The sequence below is a fragment of the Marmota flaviventris genome, chromosome 1, assembly GCF_047511675.1.
Source record: "Marmota flaviventris isolate mMarFla1 chromosome 1, mMarFla1.hap1, whole genome shotgun sequence".
In the NCBI taxonomy this organism is placed as follows: domain Eukaryota; kingdom Metazoa; phylum Chordata; class Mammalia; order Rodentia; family Sciuridae; genus Marmota; species Marmota flaviventris.
Window position 1 is genome coordinate 209,141,055 of NC_092498.1, and position 20,411 is coordinate 209,161,465.

General features: G+C 42.4%; 1 pseudogene; it reads left to right on the top strand.

Annotated features, from left to right (window-relative positions):
* Nucleotides 1-11,090: 11,090 nt before the first annotated feature.
* On the top strand, nt 11,091-12,037 carry LOC139707823 (olfactory receptor 7C1-like; annotated as a pseudogene).
* The last annotated feature ends 8,374 nt before the right edge of the window (nt 12,038-20,411 follow it).

Sequence of the window (20,411 nt, forward strand, 5' to 3'; positions counted from 1 at the left end):
TTATTTAATGTGACTAATAAAAAAAATACAGATAAATCATTTGACACAATTAGGGAGTACTAACCTGAAGGAAGGGGATCTTTGAAGTGTACAATCAAGACTAACTGCTAAGCTTTGTTTATGATTCACTTCCTCTTTAGGGGATCCCCTGGCCACCTTCAGTTTGGAGTTACTGTCTCACTGTCTTGGTCTTTCCCCAAGAGAACCTTCATTACAGATCACTAAAGACTGACTCTTTCTTGTATTTGAGGAATATAAGTTAATAATTTTGGTGATCCAAGCACCATGTAGGCAATGATAGATCACTCGCAACAAACTGAACATCCCTGCAATCCAGTGAGGGGGAAAATAATAGAAGGAAGTCAGAGCAAATATTCATAGGGGAAACAGTAATCCTTCCACATTCTGATGAAGGTCAGTACACTGAAGCTCCTAAGGAGCAAGGGCAGCAGGAGTGTCATTTCCTAACGGGTGTTCAGACAAGATCAGCCCTTAGGTGACACAGCATGTAAGCCCTCCAGAAGGACAGGGAGGGGGCCACAGAGTCACCTACAGACACGTGTGTCAGGCAGAACGGAGGATGGTCAGTGCAGAGGGCCTGAGGAAGGGGCTTGTTCCTGATGTTCAAGTTCAACCAGGAAGCCAGAGTGGCAGGAGGATCAGCAAGGGGGAGGGGACGTGAGCTGGTGTCCCAGGGTGACAAGGCACAGATTCCCCCTTGAGGAGCCTCCTGGGCTTTCTGTGAATTGGCAGCACCTTGTTTATTTCTCTCAGTGGCCTTATGCTAGGGGTTGTGTGTTATGAGTCGCCTTCTGGAATACTCTCAGCTCAGGTCTCCTTTCTCTAAAAACCCTAAAGTCAAAAGCAAACACAGGTGCACACACACACACACACACACAACTTAAAAATATGCTGCAGACCACAGACTTCTGGGCCCATGTCTGCCCTGTACTTCTCCCTTTAGTCACACTATTTAAAATGAAAGGATGACAGGGAAGACGTCAACAGCAAATTATTTTTCCTCAACAAAGGAAAAGACAGTCCTCAGAGCTCTCACTCTGCCACACACATTTACACGTGGGTTGCCATTTGGAAAGGTGATTTTGCACTCTGCATTCAAGGAAACAAAAAGAAAGTCTGTTCAATTAAAACAAAGAGAGGAATCAAGTGGCTCTCAGGATAAAACCAGTCTATTAAACTCAGGTGTATCTGAAATTTTGTTAGAAAGAGCTTCTTGTTCCTGGCTGCATCTCAACTCCAGTTACATTCCAACCAGAACCATCAAACGTGATTGAAAATCAAACACACATTTATCAAAGGATAGACATAAGTCTACTTGGTGCCGACACACACGTGGAATGTCCATTTTTTTTAAAAAAAAAAAGGAAGAATAAATAAAAAATAATATACAAAACAACAACACAAATGGGTATTTTATATGAAAAATTAGAAAACCTGTGTTTCCTGCACCATTCAATGTTGGCTTGACTAACTGTGTTTACTTGTTAATTGACACAAATAACCATACATATAAAGCCTCCACTCCCTCTTCCACTGGGGCTGCCTTTGTCACCACTTTATTGTCAGCAAGGACCCTGCATTGCTGATCTCACTGTTCACTTCCTTTTCAACATGGTAAAAAAAATACATCAGTGAATTAACCAAGTAATTCAATAACCAACCACAGCAACCTCCCAGCTCTGGGCAACGCTGGTTTGGCACTTGGCTGAACTTAGGCACATGCTCTTGGCTGCAGAAGCCTTTCTGCAGCACCTGCTGGGCTCTCAGGCTCACCTGGATAGGTTTCTGGAAGGAAGTCCAAGTTCCTCCCTGGACGGTTGACAACGGACACTGAAGTGGCACTGCCAGGCAAGACTGCAGGAAGGGGTCAAAGCTCAGATTCCAAAGCAGATGTAGAGCTCTAAAGCAAGGAAGCCCACTCCACCCAGACCACGGCTGCACACATGCTGGGGGACAGGGGCAGGAAGATAAGCACTCCCTGTGTGTCTGCTCATGAGGCACACTTCCCTCTTGTTATTCCAACACTCAGACATCATTTCCCTGAGGGACGCTGCTCTGCACCAAAAGCAATTTATTTTTTGCCGATTCTCTGTTCCCAAGATGACTAATTAAGTGCCAGGTGAATTAGTCAATATTACTTTTCTCCAAGAACTATTCTGCCTTCTATATATCAAACTTCCCACACATTCCCCTAGCCCTGACAAAGTTTTTTCCTAAGTCTAAGACTCAGAAACCTACTTCACCAGGTCCCTTGAGTCCCCATGAGCTTGAGCCCCATCTCCAGGAAATTGACTCTTCCTCTATTCAACCATGGATGAACTCTGATCTCTGAATACAAAATCAAGCTACTACAAGCCTTGGCTTCGTGAGACTTTTTCCACAACAACAAACAAACAAAAAGTATGCTTATAACACAAGCTGAAAGTTGTCCTGTGGTCATGTATTCATAAAAATTTTATAAAGAGAGAAATTTAGATCCTTTTATGCACATTGCTCTGAGATTAGCAGTGTGTAATAATTCCCTCATTTAGTTTTTATAAAAGCCCATTCTTTGTGGTCTGTATTGTGAACCTTGTCCTACATTCAAACCCATTGGGTCTCAGAATGGTTAAGTGGTCTGCCCCATTGGGCCCAATGGGAGTTCCAATCTCCACACAGGAGGACTCAGAAACGTGCAGTCTGTAACAGAATGGAAACACCGTGAATGCTGTGTTCCATGTACCTGGAACATAGCAGGTGCTCAATAGACACTTGCTGAATGAATTATTCCACAGATCATTTGATAGAGCAATTGGTTTGAGAGGTTAGTGGGAAATGCTGCTGAATACTGAGGAAGGTGGATGAGTGAGAATTCACTCTGATGGGAAAGAAGGCAGAAGGCTTACAAATGTGGGGCAAAGGGTTGGGGACAGCAAATAAAGGAGGTCTATAAATGGAGAGATAGGGAATGTGCCAGCAATGACAAGGGGTCCTGAGAGGGTGATTGCTCAGTTGTCCTTGCCATAGTGAGCCGCCATATTGGGAGAGGCCCCAATGGCTACAGACCAAGGACAATTCCTGGTGCTGAAAGTGAACCTTGTCCAATAACCAGTCAGATAACAGGAGCTAGTTCTACCAAGGCAAAAAACAGAATTCTGCCAATTTCCTGCATGAGCCCAGAGGAGACTCCTGAGCTCCCACTGAGAACATACCCTGACCAGTGGTTTGATTTGGCCAATGTGTGAGAAGCCCTGAGCAGACAAAGCTGTCATGTATACCTAAATTCATCTGGAAATGGGCACTCGGGTTGATTCCATATCTTAGCTATTGTGAAAATCCTAAAACAAACATGGGAATGAAGATATCTCTTCAACATACTCATTTCCTTCCCACAGGATTTATCCTTTGTAGGAAAATTGCAGAATCAGATAGTTCTATCTTTAGATGTTTGAGGAAACTCCCTACTGTTCCCCACAATGATTGTATTAATATACATTCCACCAACAATATGCAAGAGTTCCTCTTTCTCCCCATCCTCACCAGAATTTTTGTATATATTTGATAATAGGCACTCTGACTGGGATTAGATGGTTTCATTGCAGGTTTCTTTTAAATTATTTTCTTTAGTTGTCAATAGGCCTTTATTTTATTTATTTATATGTGGTTCTGAGATTCAGACCAGGACCTCACACATGCCAGAAGATAATACATGGGTGTTGCTTTAGGGCGCTTACTATGTGGTGATTTCTTTTGCATCACTGCCAAGGCAAGATGCACATTCTATCTCTCCAATTATTTAGGTCTTCTTTGTTATTTTTTTTTAGAATTTTTTAAGAGAGAGAGAGAGAGAGAATTTTAATATTTATTTTTTAGTTTTCGGCAGACACAACATCTTTTGTTTGTATGTGGTGCTGAGGATCGAACCCAGGCCACATGCATGCCAGGCGAGCACGCTACCACTTGAGCCACATCCCCAGCCCTTCTTTGTTATTTTTAATGCATGCTGAATTGTACATATTTATGGTATGTGGGGTGCTATATTTATAAGCCTATAAATAAACATAATGTGTAATGATTTATTCGGGGTGATTAGCATTTTTATCATCTCAAACATTTATGATTTATTTGCATTGGAAATACTTGAAATCATATTTTTCAGCTTTTTTCAAATCCACCATAAATTATTGTTACCTTTAGTCGCCCTACTGTATTATAGAAGATGAGAGCCTTTTCTGCCTAACTGTATTTTTGCACCTAATCACACACTTCTTTCTATTCTCCCTCCCTCTTTCCATTCCCAAACTCTGGTAACCACTATTCTACTGTCAACTTCAATGAAGTCAATTTTCTTAGGTTCCACTTAGGAGTTAGAAGATATGGGACTTTTGTTTCTGTGCCCAGTTTCTTTCACTTAACATAATCTATATGGATCTCTTTATCCATATTACTGAAAATTACAGGATTTCTTTCATTGTCAGGGCTCTGTAACTTTAAAATGTGTAAATATACCACATTTCATTATCCATTCATCTGTAAATGGACACTCAGGTTGAGTCCATATCTTAGCTATCGTGAAAATCCTGAAACAAACATGGGAATGCAGATATCTCTTCACCATACTCATTTCTTTCCACAGGATTTATCCTAGGCAGGAGAATTGCAGGATAAGAGGACAGCAATGTCTCCTGCTTGTGAATCTACGAGGGTACTGAATGAGCCTGTAGGAGGGTAGGCAAAGCAATGAAATAAATCCTCTAATTTGAGGTCTGGGCTCTGCAGAAAGGACATGGGGGAGAATCCTTATGTTTAGGAGAATGAGACTCAAGGGACAGCATTGATAGAATAAAAATAATCTTCAGATAAATAAACAGATGGCAGGAATGGGAAAACATGGCTGCAGGAAGGGAGTGAGCCAGCAGATCTCACCTAGTCGAAGCATTCTATCTCTGAGAGTGTTAGAGGACCCCTAAACAACTGCTCTCTGCAGAAATCACCAGCGCTGGGACCCCAAGTGGGGCTCCAGGCCTTAGTGTTGGAGTAGGAAACCTTAGTGTTGGAGTAGTAGGTTGGAGCAGGACCCAAAGCCTGAAGTTCTAGCCCAGGAAGACTCGGGGAGCACCTTAGCAGAATCACCTATCAACACATTTGCAGATTGCCAAGACTTCGCTCAGTTCCCACACAAGAATTGCAGAATCAGATAGTTCTATATTTAGATGTTTGAGGAAACTCCCTGCTGTTCCCCACAATAGTTGCATTAATTTACATTCCACTAACAGTGTAGAGAGTTCCTCTTTCTCCCCTTCCTCACGAGAATTTTTGTATATGTTTGATAATAGTCACTCCGACTGGGGTTAGATGGTTTCCATTGCAGGTATTTTTTTTAAGAGAGAGAAAAGAGAGAGAGAGAGAGAGAGAGAGAGAGAGAGAGAGAGAGAGAGAGAGAGAGAGAATTTTTTAATATTTATTTTTCAGTTTGAGGCAGATACAACATACATCTTTATTTTATTTTTTTTGTGTGTGTGGCAGGCATTTTTTTCATTTTTTTTAGTTGTCAATGAGCCTTTATTTTATTTATTTATATGTGGTGCTGAGATTCAGACCCAGGACCTCCCACATGCCAGGCAAGCCTCTACCATTGAGCCACAACCCCAGCCCTCCATTGAAGTTTTTATTGGAATCTCAATTATAATTAGTGATGGCAAACATTTTGTAATTTATAGGTCCCATTTCTTTCATCTCCAGATAGATATCCAGTGTTCCCAGCACCATTTTTTGTAAATATAATTCTTTCTCCCATGTATGTTAACAACTTTGTTGAAATTAGTTGGATTTAAATTTATAAATTTATGTCTCAGCTCTCTATTCTGTTCATTGGTCTGTGCCCATGCCAGGACTATTTTATTACTATTGCTTTGTAGTATGTTTTGAAGACAAATATTGCTCTTTCTTCACCCTTATACTTCTTGCTTAGGGTTGTTTTCATTGTTTGGATCTTTAGTGCTTCCTCAACATCTTTAAGATTGCTTTCTTTACTTTTGTGAAGAATGTCACTGGTATTTTGATATAGAATTGCATTGAATCTATGGATTGTTTTGTGTAGATTGAACATTTTAACAATATTAATACTGCCAATGCATGAACATGGGCTATCTTTCCCTGTGTGTGTCTTCATCAATTTCTTTCATTAATGTTTTCTACTTATTGTAGAAATCGCCTACCTCCTTGGTTTATTTTATTTTATTTTTATTATTATGTATTTTTAAAGAGCTGTTTGTAAATGAGATTGTTTTCCTTATTTCTATTTCAGCTAGTTCATTATTGTTGTATATAAATGCTGCTGATTTCTGTTGTTGACTTTGTAACCTTCGGGTTTCCTGGATTTATCAGTTCTCGTTGTTTCCCAGTGACATCTTTCAGTTTTTCAAGCTAAAAGATCTTGAAGCTTGGATAGCAAGTACCAAAATATAGTTTTGTAAGGGGAATAACTTCTGGTGTTCTCTCACACAGTAAGTTCATTTTGGTTTTACAACATCTCATTATGTGCCTCATAAAGAACTAGGAAGAGAGGAGTTTGCAGCCTTCACACAAAAGGAAGTAGCACTTGTTTAAGGTGATAGAAAGGCTGATAATACTGATTTTATTATTGCACACTGCACAATATCAAATTGTCACGATACCCCATTAGTATGTATAATTATGTGAGAACTATAGGGATAAAAATCAGGTCACCTCAAATGGGACAACCTGACATTCTCCTGTCCAGTTTGGATGCCCTTATTATTGTAACTTCCAGAATTATGATGAAGAACAATGGTGAGAGTGACCACCCTCACCTTCTTCCACATCTTACAGGAAAAGCTTTCAACTTTTCCCCATTCACTAAGCTGTCGGCTGCGGGTTCATCATATGTAGCCTTTATTGTGTTGAGCTATGTTCCTCCTATGCCTAATTTGTTGAGAGTATTTTTCATCATGCAGGAAGGTTAAATTTTATCAAGTGCTCCTTTCTGTATCTTTTGAGATGATCATATAGTTTTTATCCTTCATTCATTTGATGTGATGTGTCATATTTATTGATTTGTGTATGTAGGATCATCATGTGAGAAAAATTGTGGGATATTACTCCTATTTGATCATGGTGTATAATCTTTTTTGATACACAGTACTCATTGTTTTTGGAAAAGATACTAAATATGATTTCATTCTGCTTGAATTTTCTAAGTCTTGTCTTGTGGCCCAACACATGATGTCTCCTGGAGAGTGCCCCATGTGTGCTGGAGAACACATCTTTCTGATGGTGAAAATGCTCTGTATATGTCTAATGGGTCCATTTACTCAAATGTGTGAAGTCTAGTGTTTTCCTAACTTTCTGTGCGGATTATGCAAAAGTGATATATTAAAGTCCCTTAATATTGTGGCATGATCTCTGTCATTTCTGGAATCTATAAAAGCTTGATCTCATGAAAATGAAAAGCAGAAGGGGGGTTACTACAGGCTAGAAAGATAAGGGGGATTAACAGATGGAAGAGACTAGTCAATAGATACAAGATTACAGATAGTAGGAAAAAATTATCATGTTCTATTGCACAGTGGGGTGACTATAGTTAGCCATAGTATGTTGTATGTTTCAATATGGCTGGTGGTGAGGACTGAATGCTCTCAGCACAAATGATAACAATTCAAGGCGTCGGATGTGCTAATTATTCAAATTTGCTCATTACACCTTATATGCAAGTCTACTCCAGAAATACATACAATACTCCATAAATATGTACAATAATTATGTATCAATTAAAAATACCACTCCTCCATAGTTATCCAAAAGAACTAAAATCAGCATATACCAATACAAATTTGTATAGCAGAACAATGCAGAATAACCAAGTTATGAAATCAGCTCAGGTGCCCATCAATAGACCACATGACAAAGAAAATGTGTTATATATACACAATGGAAATTTGCTCAGCCATAAAGAAGGATGCAATGAGGGCATTTTCTGGTGAATGGACAGGACTGGAGGACATCATGCTAAGTGAAATAAGTCCTCCAGTGTCAGAAAGTCAGAGGTCAAATGATCTCTCTCATATGCAGAGATAGATTGAAATAAGAAATGTTTTAAAAGGTGGGGGATTCCCATGAAAAACAGAAGGGAGGTCTATAGAGCAGATGAAGGGATCAAGGGGGAAGGAGAAGAGATGAGAAAGGGAAGGAACTGTAGAATGAAATTGACCAAACTTTGCTATGGGCATGTACACCACAGTGAATCCCACTTCCATACATGCTTATAATGCACCAGTTTTTAAAAAAAACAATAAACTGATAGAAGGAAGACCAATAGAGTAGAAGGGAGTCTAGGGTAGGAGAGGAAGGAAAACAGAAATACTGGGGATTAAAATGGATCTGATTATATAATATGCATATATGAATGTCTAAATTACCCCCACCATGATGTATTATTCTCATGAACTAATAAAAGCATGAGTTTTTTAATAATCAGTATTCTATAAAAATACTACCACTTTATCATATGTAATTGTTTTTAATAATTGGAAAACGAGAGAATGTAAAAAATTTAAATTTGTTAAATTCGGAAAGCTTGGACTCTAATTTAGAAATGCCATAATAAACAAATGCATTTTCATCAAAAAAGGCATCTTACTATTCTTTTATAACAATCTATCTATCCCTTTACATCCTGAAATACTTCCTTTACATATTTGGATGATCTACTGTTGGGGCTATGTGTTTATATATTTTTTTCTCTCATGGAATCAAATCCTTTATCATTATTTAATGACCTACTTTGGGTTATTTAAAGTTTTTATCACCAGCTTTAATGGTTCCCATGGGAAGGGAACTTTTTTCCCAATTTAGAGATACTCCCAAGGGGACAAAATTGACTGGAAATTTCACAATCATTTCTTGTCCCCAGATTCCTAGCAGATATATATTGCCTAGAGATTACAACATCAGAAGAAAAATAAAATCTAGACAAAATGCTCTGAGAATTCAGACTCTGGAATTCAGGACACACTGTGCATCCTGATGTTGTCCATCCACCAATCCAAGGACAGAAGGAAAATCTCTTCTGCCTCAGGAACATGACTGTGTTCCATCCCCTGATGGTGAGTGCACAGCGCCTGTCTGCACCCCGCACCTGCCTGCAGGACAAGATCACAAGCTCATCTGCCCAGGACCACGGTAGAGAGAGCAGGCAGCAGAGTGAGGTCTCTGCAGATGCAATCAGAGGAATGAGAGGCAGCTCCTCTCGGGGCATCACCTGGGGCTAGGAAACAGGAAAGTTCATTGTGTCAGAAATTTTCAGGTGCCTAGCCTGAAAGAAGGAAGCCTCAGGGACAACTGCAGCCTATTCTCTCCAAACACCTCCCTTGCCCTCTGCTCACTCTGACTTTTTTCCTCAGTCCTCTTCTTCCTCATCAGGAGCCCATTGCTAGTTCCCCTGGGGGCAATGCTGGCTTCCCCTAATGTCTTTCCCAGTGTCCATGTCTCCCGCTTACCCACAGGTCCTGCAACATCACAGTCACCTTGCTCCACCCACTCACATGGTCAGTGACCCCTTAATCCACCTACAGTCATTTCTTCCATGTGCACAAGTGACACCTCTCTCCTCCCATGTGTTTTTAGGCAGACAAAATGCTGTCAATCAGCAGAAAGGACTGATAAATCTTCTGCCACCGGTAAGTGCAAATGAACATGACTTACTGTTCATATCATATCCTGTTCACCTTCAATGAGCCAAACCCTGGTCTGTGGGTGTGACATTTCTGTACTATATGGAATACAACCTTTATGCAGGGTGGATTGGTTAATTGCTGCAAATAAGGAAGAAAGTTAAGTATGTGTGTTATTATTTAGCCTTATCAAAAAGACTTCTGAGTAGTTAGACTTTGCAAACAGTTTTAGGTTGTTCATATTGTCATCTGAAATGTGCTCTATTTACCTTTCCACAACATGTGAAGCTGTGGTTACTTTTTTTCCTTCTGTGGTCACATTGGTTTAAAATTTCAGAACAACATTGGGTAATGGTAGCAGCAGGTATATGATCTTCTGTACGAGCCTCATGTAAATTCCTCAGCTTCATGTGAGAGTGGATATAGCTGATAAACAGGAGAACTATTTTTGTCATATTTAAGCAACTTAACTGTACTTTTCCAGATCTATTTCCATAAAGTTTTTTCTGCATCTAATTACATGATCCTATTATAGCTAGAGGATCATTATCTTGCTGGTTGTATTAGAATGAGTGACCAGCATGAAATATTTGTTGCTTTCTTGGATCATATGCCACCTGTTTATCATATTTGACACACAATGAATATACTTTGTGACTTTTTCTACTTGTGCCAATTAATGGAAATCATGGCTGCTTTGTCTCCTAGTGCTACAGAACAAGCAGTTGTCATTTGGTATCAGGGTTAACATAGACTTGGAAAATTCCTTGGCACATTTATTTCCATGTGATTCCCAATAATTTATATGCATTGAAAATAGGTGAGATTTCAAAATTACTGAATTTTAATTTGGGTGACGTTCATCATTCATGAACATCACCAAAATTAAATGAAGAAATTGACTCACCCAATAATTCATCATTGGGTAAAGAATTGGGTGAGTCAATTTCTTCATTGATTGGTCCATTATACTTTTTAATTAAAAATTAACCAAGCCTATAGAAAATGTGACTTCCTCATCATTAATGGGAGTTATACAGACCCAGCTTTTAAATTTTTACCTAAATGGTGGTTATTACCATGACATTTAAAAGTGAAGCACAAAAATCATTCCAAAGACACCTGAGATCAGGAAGGCTGCTGACCAGGTGCAGGGAGTCGACTAGGTCCAATCGGGTTTGGGAACTGAATTAGGTTTGGTGTCTGGGTTTTCCAGCTGGTGGTGGCAACAAAAGGGAACTAGTGGCACTAAGGAACCCCAGTGTGACCCACAGTAGAGGAGGGGCCACCAAGCCAATGCCTCCTAGAGCACTGGGTCCATGCCCAGGCAGCCAGGGTCCTGAGGTGGCCGTGGACTTCCTCTAGCTGCCGTTTCCCCCCTGGGGATGTTTACTTTACATGGATCCAGAAAACCACACGGGGACTCCAGGATTTCTCCTCCAGGGACTTCCTGAGAAGCCAGAGATTCAGTCGGTTCTCTCTGGGCTATTCCTGTCCTTGTACCTGGTGACCATCTTTGGCAACCTGCTCATCATCCTGGCCATCATCTCAGACTCCCACCTGCACACGCCCATGTACTTCTTCCTGTCCAACCTCTCCTTTTCTGACATCTGCTTCACCTCCACCACCATCCCCAAGATGCTGGTGAACATCCAGACACAGAGCAAGGCCATTACATACACAGGTTGCATCACCCAGATGTACTTCTTCACTGTTTTTGCACTGCTGGACAATGGACTTCTTACTGTGGTGGCCTATGACCGCTTTGTGGCCATCTGCCGGCCCCTGCACTACACGGTCCTCATGAGCCCCAAGCTCTGTGCTCAGTTCTTCTCCTGAGCTGGCTCATCATTGTGCTGGGAGCTCTTCCTGAGAGTGTGAGTGGACTGAGGCTCTCTTTCTGCACAGAGGTGGAAATCCCACACTATTTCTGTGAATTCCTTGAGGTCCTCAAGCTCGCCTGCTCATACTGTCATCAGTAGCATCATGTTGTACACAGTGACAGGCATCATGGGTTTTTTCCCTCTTGCTGGGATCCTTTTCTCTTATTCTAAAATTGTGGCTTCTGTCCTGTGGATCTCCACAGCAGGAGGGAAGTACAAGGCCTTTTCCACCTGTGGTTCTCACCTCTCAGTTGTCTCCCTGTTCTATGGAACCTGCCTGGGGGTCTACCTCAGCTCCACAGGGTCACACGCCTCCTGGACAGGGGTGTTGGCCTCCACCTGTACACCCTGGTCACCCCCATGATGAACCCCTTCATCTACAGCCTGAGGAACAGAGACATGAAGAGGGCCCTGGGAACATTTATGTGCAGCTCTTTGTCCTCCAGCAGACAGGAATACTGACCCTGGGCCTGCACAGTGTGGTGAAGAGTGACCGGAACAGGGCGCTTCACGGTGTGAACGCTGCCTCTCCTGGCTGGGCTCCAATGCAGATGCTTTGCTTTTTGTGCTTCTTGGTCATATACACGGATTTTATGAAAAAGGGTGTCTATAAGTCTGTTGCCTATTTTGTATTTTTTTCTTCCTTTCAATCTGTAGAAGCAATTACTTGTTGGTTTGACTGTTATTGTTGTTGTTTTCTTTTGTTTTTGTTTGAGACAGGATGTCTCTGGGTTGCCCAGGCTGGCCTTAAACTCCCGATTCCCCTGCCTCTGCCTCCCAAGGAACTGGGATGACAGGTGTGCACACCATGCACAGCTGCAGTTAACCTGCTCTCAGATTTGTGTGTCTGTGTGTGTGTGTGTATGTGTCTTTTTCTAACCTGGGGCCTTCCTATTCCAGTATGTTCATGGATTTTTTGGTGAGCCAGCCTGTACATTTTCAATGAAATCCAGTGTTGCTCCATTTTTAAATTTACTTTTTCTTCCTTTAGATCAGGATTTCCGATCACAAAAACTATTTGAGCTCAGGAGGTGATAGACATGGACCCCAACTGTGGGGAGCCCCCCTGAATGCCTCGAACCTTCCATCCTGAAGCGAGAGGCTCTGACCCATCACTACATTTCCTAGTGACTTTGGCATTGTCCCAGTTCAGGAAATTGAGGGCCTGTCTTCAGATGTAGTGACGCCCCTTGGGTTGAATTACACTCACTTGTCCCTTCTGGCCTTTTGGGGATAGAACTTTCTAAGAACAAGGGTCCCCCCAATACAATCCCACTTCTCAATGTGCTCGCTCACTCTCATTTGTGACTTCCTCTTGCTCTCCCATTGGGGAGCCTGAGGCCAAGAGTGGAGAAAATGTGGGTGTGATGACTAATTGTAAAATTTGTAACAAGTTCCCTGTGGTGCAGAATCAGAGAGGAAAACAGTTTATATTCCTGGTGACATCAAAAATTTACTAATTATGGATTGGCATTGTGGCTCAGTGGTAGAGCACTTGCCTAGCACGTGTGGGGCATTGGCTCAAGCCCCAGCACCACATAAAAAAACTACATAAACAAAATAAAGCTATTGTGTCCAACTGGAACTAAAAATCTCTTCTAAAAAAGTGTATGAATCATACTTTATGGATTTGAACCAGAAATAGTAAGATGCAATGGGGAAATAATTTGATGTGCCAAAAAACATCAGTTTTATACATTTTTCCAAGAGTGGAACATGCTAAAATAGCATTAAAGACTCTGAAATCCCTTACTGTGCCTACTTGGAGCCTTCATGAGTGGTTCAGAGATGATGTTCATGAGTCTAACACAGGTGGTGGACAAAGGCTCTGAGCTGCCTTCCTGGGTTCAAGGACGATGTCCCCTGCACCACCACCCCTGTCTCCAAGGAGATGCTCAATGCTGTACTCCCTGTGCCAGGAAACCGTTGTGACATCACAGTGACCTGAGCCAATAAGGAATAAGGTGATGATCAAATGGCTGCTATCCCTGGAGCATCTGATCTGGGCAGGTCATTTCCTGTGAGGTTTTACCTACAGCTTAGTTCACACAGAAACACCATAAAGAAGGGGGGAATGACCCAGTTTGTAAATAAGGAGCCAAGGTCAGTAAGTTGGACTTCCTGTCATGAGGGAAACATTCAGGATGCAAATGTCAAATTGTTTAGGAAGAAGTTGCGCTCAACAGGGTCCACATATGACCACCTAAATTCAGAACTGAGGTGGTGGAGAAGGCCTCAGAACACCTGCACCTAACTCTGACTCTGGACCACAGCCTCAGTGCAAAATAATGGAACCACCATGTGATCCCACAGTTCCACCACTGGAAATGGTCATCCAAAGGAAATTAAGGTGACATCTCAGAGACTTCTGAACTTCCATACTCAGGGCAGCATTCACCAGAGTATGCAGATATGGAATCCACTTAGGTGTCTATCCATGGATGGATGGATAAAGAAAACACCATATGCATACTCAGGGGAGTATGATTCAACCATAAAAATTGAAGAACTTCTGTCAATTGTGACAGCACAGATGGAAATGGAAGTCCCCTGGGAAGTTAAAGTGAGACAGGAAGACAAATGCTGCATGATTTCTCTCACTTATAGAATCATAAAATGTTAACTCATAGAAATAAAAAGAGTAAAATGGTGGTCACCAGGGACTGATGTGGTTTGTGAGGTTGTGGTTAGTCAAAGGATCTGAGGTTCAGCTAGACAGGAGGAAGAGTTCAGGAGACCTACAACCTGGTGACCATAGTTAGCAACAGAATCTTTAACAGTGGAGAGTGGATATCGAGTGTCTCACCACAGAAATAATAACCACAGGAAGTGATGCACATGAGGATTAGCTGGAGCAGTCACTCCACAGTGCATGTGTTCTTGAAAATATTCTGTTATAGGCCATTATCACAATTTTTCTGTGTATTATCAAAAAACAAGAGAGTCCACCAGCCAGGACTGGCAGACTCAATGCCAACTGGGAGCACTTACTGTTAGGTGCAGAACAGACTGAACTATGTTATCTGCAGGGAAGGCTGAACAAATGTTAGCTGCAGGATAGTCCATGCTCTCAAACCTTCCTCTGTCTGGTCCTTTATCACCTGTTTGCGTCAAGTCTGAACATTCAACCCCACTCAAGGCTGAACACTCAACTCCTGCTCAAGGCTGAACACTTAACCCCCTTGTGCCAACAAGGCAGCTTGCAGACCCAGAGGCTCCATTAGATTTAGGCTATAAAAACTCCCTCCTGACAGGCCCCCCTCTCTCTTGCTCTCTTGCTCTGTCTCTCTCTCTTGCTCTCTCTGTCTCTCTTGCTCTTGTTCTCTCTCTCTCTCTCTCTCTCTCTCTCTCTCTCTCTCTCAATCCCTCTCTCTCTCTCTCTCTCTCTCTCTCTCTCTCTCTCTCTCTCTCTTTTCTCCTTTGTTGCACTGCTGCAATAAAGATCTCTTGGTTGCTCCAAGTGTTGTGGTCACTTTCCTTTCATCGGTGCTAAAACCCAGAAGAGGGTTAAAACCCACTTTTGGGTCCCTCTTCCTTTGGAAGTGCCACTCACTGGATAGCCTGAACCCATTTTCTCGACCTCCAGAACTCCATCCACCCCCGGCCTTCGATTGGTGAGTTTCCCCTTCCTGGAGCCCTAAACCCAATGATGGTGTCGGGAGAATTTGACCATTGATTGTCTGGCAAACCTCTTTGCCCACCTGTAGGGAGGAAAATACCCCACCACAGCCTTCAAGGCCACAGTGGCCCTCAGGGACTCCTTTCTTGGGCAGATTAGACTCCTAGGTTCAAAATTATTCCCCTTCCCCTTCCCAGCTGGTAGTTTACCAGCATAGGCTTTGTAGGTCTCCCTCAAAGGACTGAGTAACCTCCGGGGACACATGACAGAGAACTGAACATCAACCCACCCAGACCTTCACGGCCTCGGTGGCTCTCCTAAAGCCCTAGTCCTCGCACCTTCAGGACTCGGCCACTAGAGAGATGCTTACCTTCCCCTTCCTCTCTCTTCCCCTGTCTCTCTCTTTCCCCTCTTTTTGGTCCTGGGAGTATCCAGCCTCTCCAGGAGGGGTCCTGAAAAACCTTGGCCAAGGTCTCCCACAGCTCTGGCTCCATCCAGGACGAAAGCCTCGATTGTCAGGAGTTGGTGACAACCAATCTCTGCAGCTCGAACCTGCTATTAAGGCACTCCTGGTTTTTGGCTCTAGCAGGGACGCCCCTTTTGCCAATAAATCAGTTTCCTCATTCTCTCTCATACTATCTTTGCATTCCTTCCTTCTCCCCTATACTACTTTTGCGACATGGGAAATGTGTCCTCTCTGCCGGTCGATTCTCCCCTACAATGCCTCTTGGATAACCTCAAAACCCTCTCCTTGACATCTGATATTAAAACCCAAAAATTGATCAAATATAGCACCCAGGCCTGGCCCACTTATCCCTTAGACAACCAAAACAGATGGCCACCCTTTTGGGTCCCTGGATCCCTCCATTCTAAGGGATCTCTACAATTACTGTGAGCATTCAAAAAATGGGTAAAGATGGCTTATGTCCAGGCTTTCTTCTTGCTCTGATCCAATCCTGCTCTCTGCACCTCTTGCAAACCTCTACAAATTCTTTTAGCTTACAAACCAACACCCACAACCACTGATCCCCAACTCCTCCAGACTCATCCACTTCTTTTGACCCTGCTGAGGAACCTCCATTCTATCACCCAGCTCAAAGGGGTCCTCACCCTCAGCCTTGTGCCCCAACCCCTCCACCGTCACTGCCACCTGAACAATCTGCTTTCTCCCCTCCAATTACTAGATCAAACACCGTTTCCTCCTTGCTCAGGTAGCAGGTACTGAAGGAATCCCTCCACCCACTCACTCCTCTCTTCTCCTGTCAGTACCCACACCAGGTCCCACCAGGTCCTCTTACCAGCTAACCCAAAGCTCAAACGAGCTGAGGAGAGCCCTCGGACCCCTATCCAAGATCTGGTGGAAATGGCCTTTAAAGTTGCTTTGTCATCACTGAGAACAGGTTACTAACAATTGTCCCTTACAGGCTTTTTGGGATACTCACTCCCATCTTCCCCTCTGCTCTACCTGTTCTACTGCTCAAGTTTTCCTTGCTAGGAAAATCCCAAACCCCTTTCCCATTATTCTTTCATATCTCCTTCTTCATTGTCAGATCCACCGGAGCTGCTCTCAGCCCCACCTTCCCGTCTTCCCCCTCCCTACCCGGCCCACAGAAAAGTCTTAACTGACCTTCTCCAGAATCAACACCATGGCTGATTTTAGGACTGTCAGCAAAAGAATCCCTACAAAAAAGTTCAGTCTAGATAAACTTCCTCTTTTCGTGTTGCCCTGTTTTACTTGGCCACTGGCTGGGAAAAGTCAGCACTCCAAAAGCTAGACACCCCCTTACTAGTTTTTCACAAAATATGTAAACAAAGCCTCTGGCCTTGAGCTGGGGCTTCACAGAGATGGCTACATTTCTAAGATAAGTGAGTTACCAACTGGGCTCCATGGGAACAGCTGGCAGGGGGAGGAGAGAAAGGGAAGAAAAAGCTCTCCCCCTCCCAGGTGTCCTTGAAAATTTTAACTTGCCCAGAACAGAGGAAAAAAACTGCTTTTTGTGAACTTCCACAGACTGTGAACTTCTGAGCCCCTCCCCTTACACGTTGGGTACAAAATTCTGAAACTACCTAAACTTGAGGTTCAGGGGATTAATTGATTACAACAGAAGCTGTGCCCTCTGAATCTGGCTGCAACCAAATAAGACTGTTTCCCTATCTTTGGTGCTATCTTAGGTGCCTTGCCTTGTCCGACCCTACAACAGTATAATTCGATACACTTAAACATTGTTTATGTTTTCATGAAATGGTAAACAGATGTGATTAATTGTGTACTGCAAATAACAAAATATCTCTTATTAAAATGGAATAATTTGCCTAAGTTCAGAAATTTACAAGGATTTTTTCAAAGTGTAAATAAAGAAGGAGTTAACAGATGGGAAAGAGAAATTAGAAGGTTCTAGGTATGGATTTAATAGAAGGAAAATGTGTTTCTGGATAAGAGAGTCTAGTCTATGTGATTAAGTAAATAAGAGGGTTTAAGCAAGTGATAAAAAGGGTCTGTGTGCGTTGGCTATATAGGTGTAAGTAAGTGCTAAAGAAGGTCTGTGTATACAACTATGGTTAAACAACAACTGTTATTTTGCAATATTATAATATGTTATTTCTTTAAGAGCTAAACTTGATTCATTTAAAAACATCAATAGGAATTGTGGTACTATTACTCTTCTCTGTATATTAAATGTGGTCATATTTTCCAGGTACATAAGTCATTAAGATAGAAGCTTTAAAAAAATACATCAAGCTGGTATTCTCCAAAAGGTTGCATGATAATTTTAGGCTTATAAAAATAACATATTGGAGATTTATTTATATCATTTAATGTTCTATAACTGGACCTGTTATCAATAAGATAAATATAAAGGTGTATACACTGGGGTACAATTTAAATGTAATATCATATTGTGTTAGCTAGTATTCATGTGACCTCAAGGAACAATATATAAACTTTATAAAATGATATTTAAAAACAAAGATCAGCTTCAATACTAGAACACTTTACCTAAGATTTATAAAGAGCCCTGGCTTACCTGAGATAAGGCTGTGCCTCCCATCTTACTACTCCAAAGTAGGCCAGACTTCAGCTAAAGCCCAGTACTCTTAATTTAAGGTGAAACTGACTTTGCTGGATGTTTAAGATCAAGACTTAAAGTTAAATTAAAATAACAAAAAAAACCCCAATATTTGGCTCTGGCCCTCTGAGTCAGTCTGAAATCCAAGGAACAGGGAACTTCTCTAAAGAGCTTTGCAACTCTGGGCTACATAACTTCCTGATCAGGGAGATTAATGAGACCACTGGAGAATGAAAAGCCAATCACTGCATTTGCTGTGAATAGGAGGGTCATTGGAGACAGGAGACATCCCTGATGCTTCCAAGGGAAGCTACATGGTCAAGCAAGACCTGGACCCATCCTAGCGCAAATGGCACTAGCAGAACTAAGAAGCTGTTCTCAAGTTCCCCCACAAGCGACCCCTATGGGAACTCTGCTGACTCTTAACAATAGAGAGAAACAAGTCAATTTTGACCAGCTTGATCTTAAACACCTACCAAAAACAGTTAAGCCAAAACACAGTCATTCCTAGGAGTAATGAAAGACAAGAACAGCTAGAAAAGAGGAGACAGCAACTAGGCCAACAGGCTCCATGGGGAATGTTCAGTCAAGTATGGCCTTGGCTCCTCCCCCTCACAGGATCCCTATTAGTCCTCTTTATGTTTCTCCTAATAGGACCATGACTATTAAATTGCCTACAGAATTTCCTGCAAGATCAGATACACAGATTCACCAACCAGTCAGTCAATCAACTACTTCTTTAAGACTACCAGCCCTGATGCCCTCGATGGAGACCTACAACTCATGACGAACTCCTCTGGCTCCAGAGACTCTGTGCCCATCTAAAACCCTCTCTGACCCCTTTTTCCAGTTTTCACAACCCCTCTTTCACTTCCTAGGAATGAGAACTACTCTCCAGCAGGTCCACTCTGCTTATTCTGTCTGCTCTACAGTATCCCCACAAGGAAGCATCAAACCTAAACTCCCCACACTTCAGATGAGGTGCCACCAGCCAGGCAAAGACTGGTAGATCAACTTCACTCATGTGCCTAGGCACAAGAAGGCTTTGCTACCTACTTACTTTGGTTGATACATTTCCAGGTTGGATAGAAGCCTTCCCTACATCCAGGGAAATTGCTGAAAACATTGCCTCCATTCTCATTGAGGGGATCATTCCCATGTTTGAACTTCCTGCCTCCATCCAGTCAGACAACAGTCCAACCTTCACTTCTCAGGTTGTTCCACTAGTCTCCAAAGGCCTCAACATCACTTGGAGGCTCCACATCTCCTACCAACCCCAATCCCTGGGTAAGGTTAAGAGGCCTAACGGCATTCTCAAGGATCATCTCACTAAACATGCTATTGAACTCAGGCTCTTCTGGCCCAATCTCCTGCCATTAGCCCTCAACTGAATTCAGGTAGCCCCAAGGGCCCCCTTAGGCCTTAGCCCCTTTGAGCAACTCTATGGGCGCCCTTTCTTAATCAACCAAAGCTTTCCAATCACTCCTTCTCCCCTTGTGTCCTACCTGCCTAATCTCACACTTCTATGCAAATTCCTAAGGGAACATGCAGACCAGTGCCTTCCTGTTCCATTCATTGCCTCAATCCCAGCACAACCACCAACTGAATTGGACCCTCTTCAACGGGGTGACTCAGTCTTTCTTCAGGAACTGGATTCTCAATTGATGGAACCTCAATGGACAGGACCCCATACAGTCATAGTTACTACCCCAATGGTGGCCAAACTTTTGGACCACTCTCCCTGGTACTATGTCTCCTGCCTTAAAAGAAGGCACCTGTTCCAAATATCCAGTCCTGGACTTCCACCACAACCACTAAACTCAAAATTTCTCGCCAAACCTCTTCTTCTTCTGCTAATCATTATTCTCTCTCAAGTTTTTATCTCAAACCACAGAAGCCACTTCTACATCCAAGCAACATGGCACCAGGATGACACCACCACTCTCAGTTTATGGGTCAAGGCGATTGCCCTTCCACTGGCTGCAATTGGGCTGTCACCCTTAACATTACTGGATTCAACCAAGCCACCTCCAATACTTCCTAGAGTCCCTACAACAGGAACAATGGCTGATACCAAAGATCTTCTCTGCTCAGAAATGTTTTGATGCCATTGACAATCTATGGCTTCAAGGAACCTTTATGGACTTTG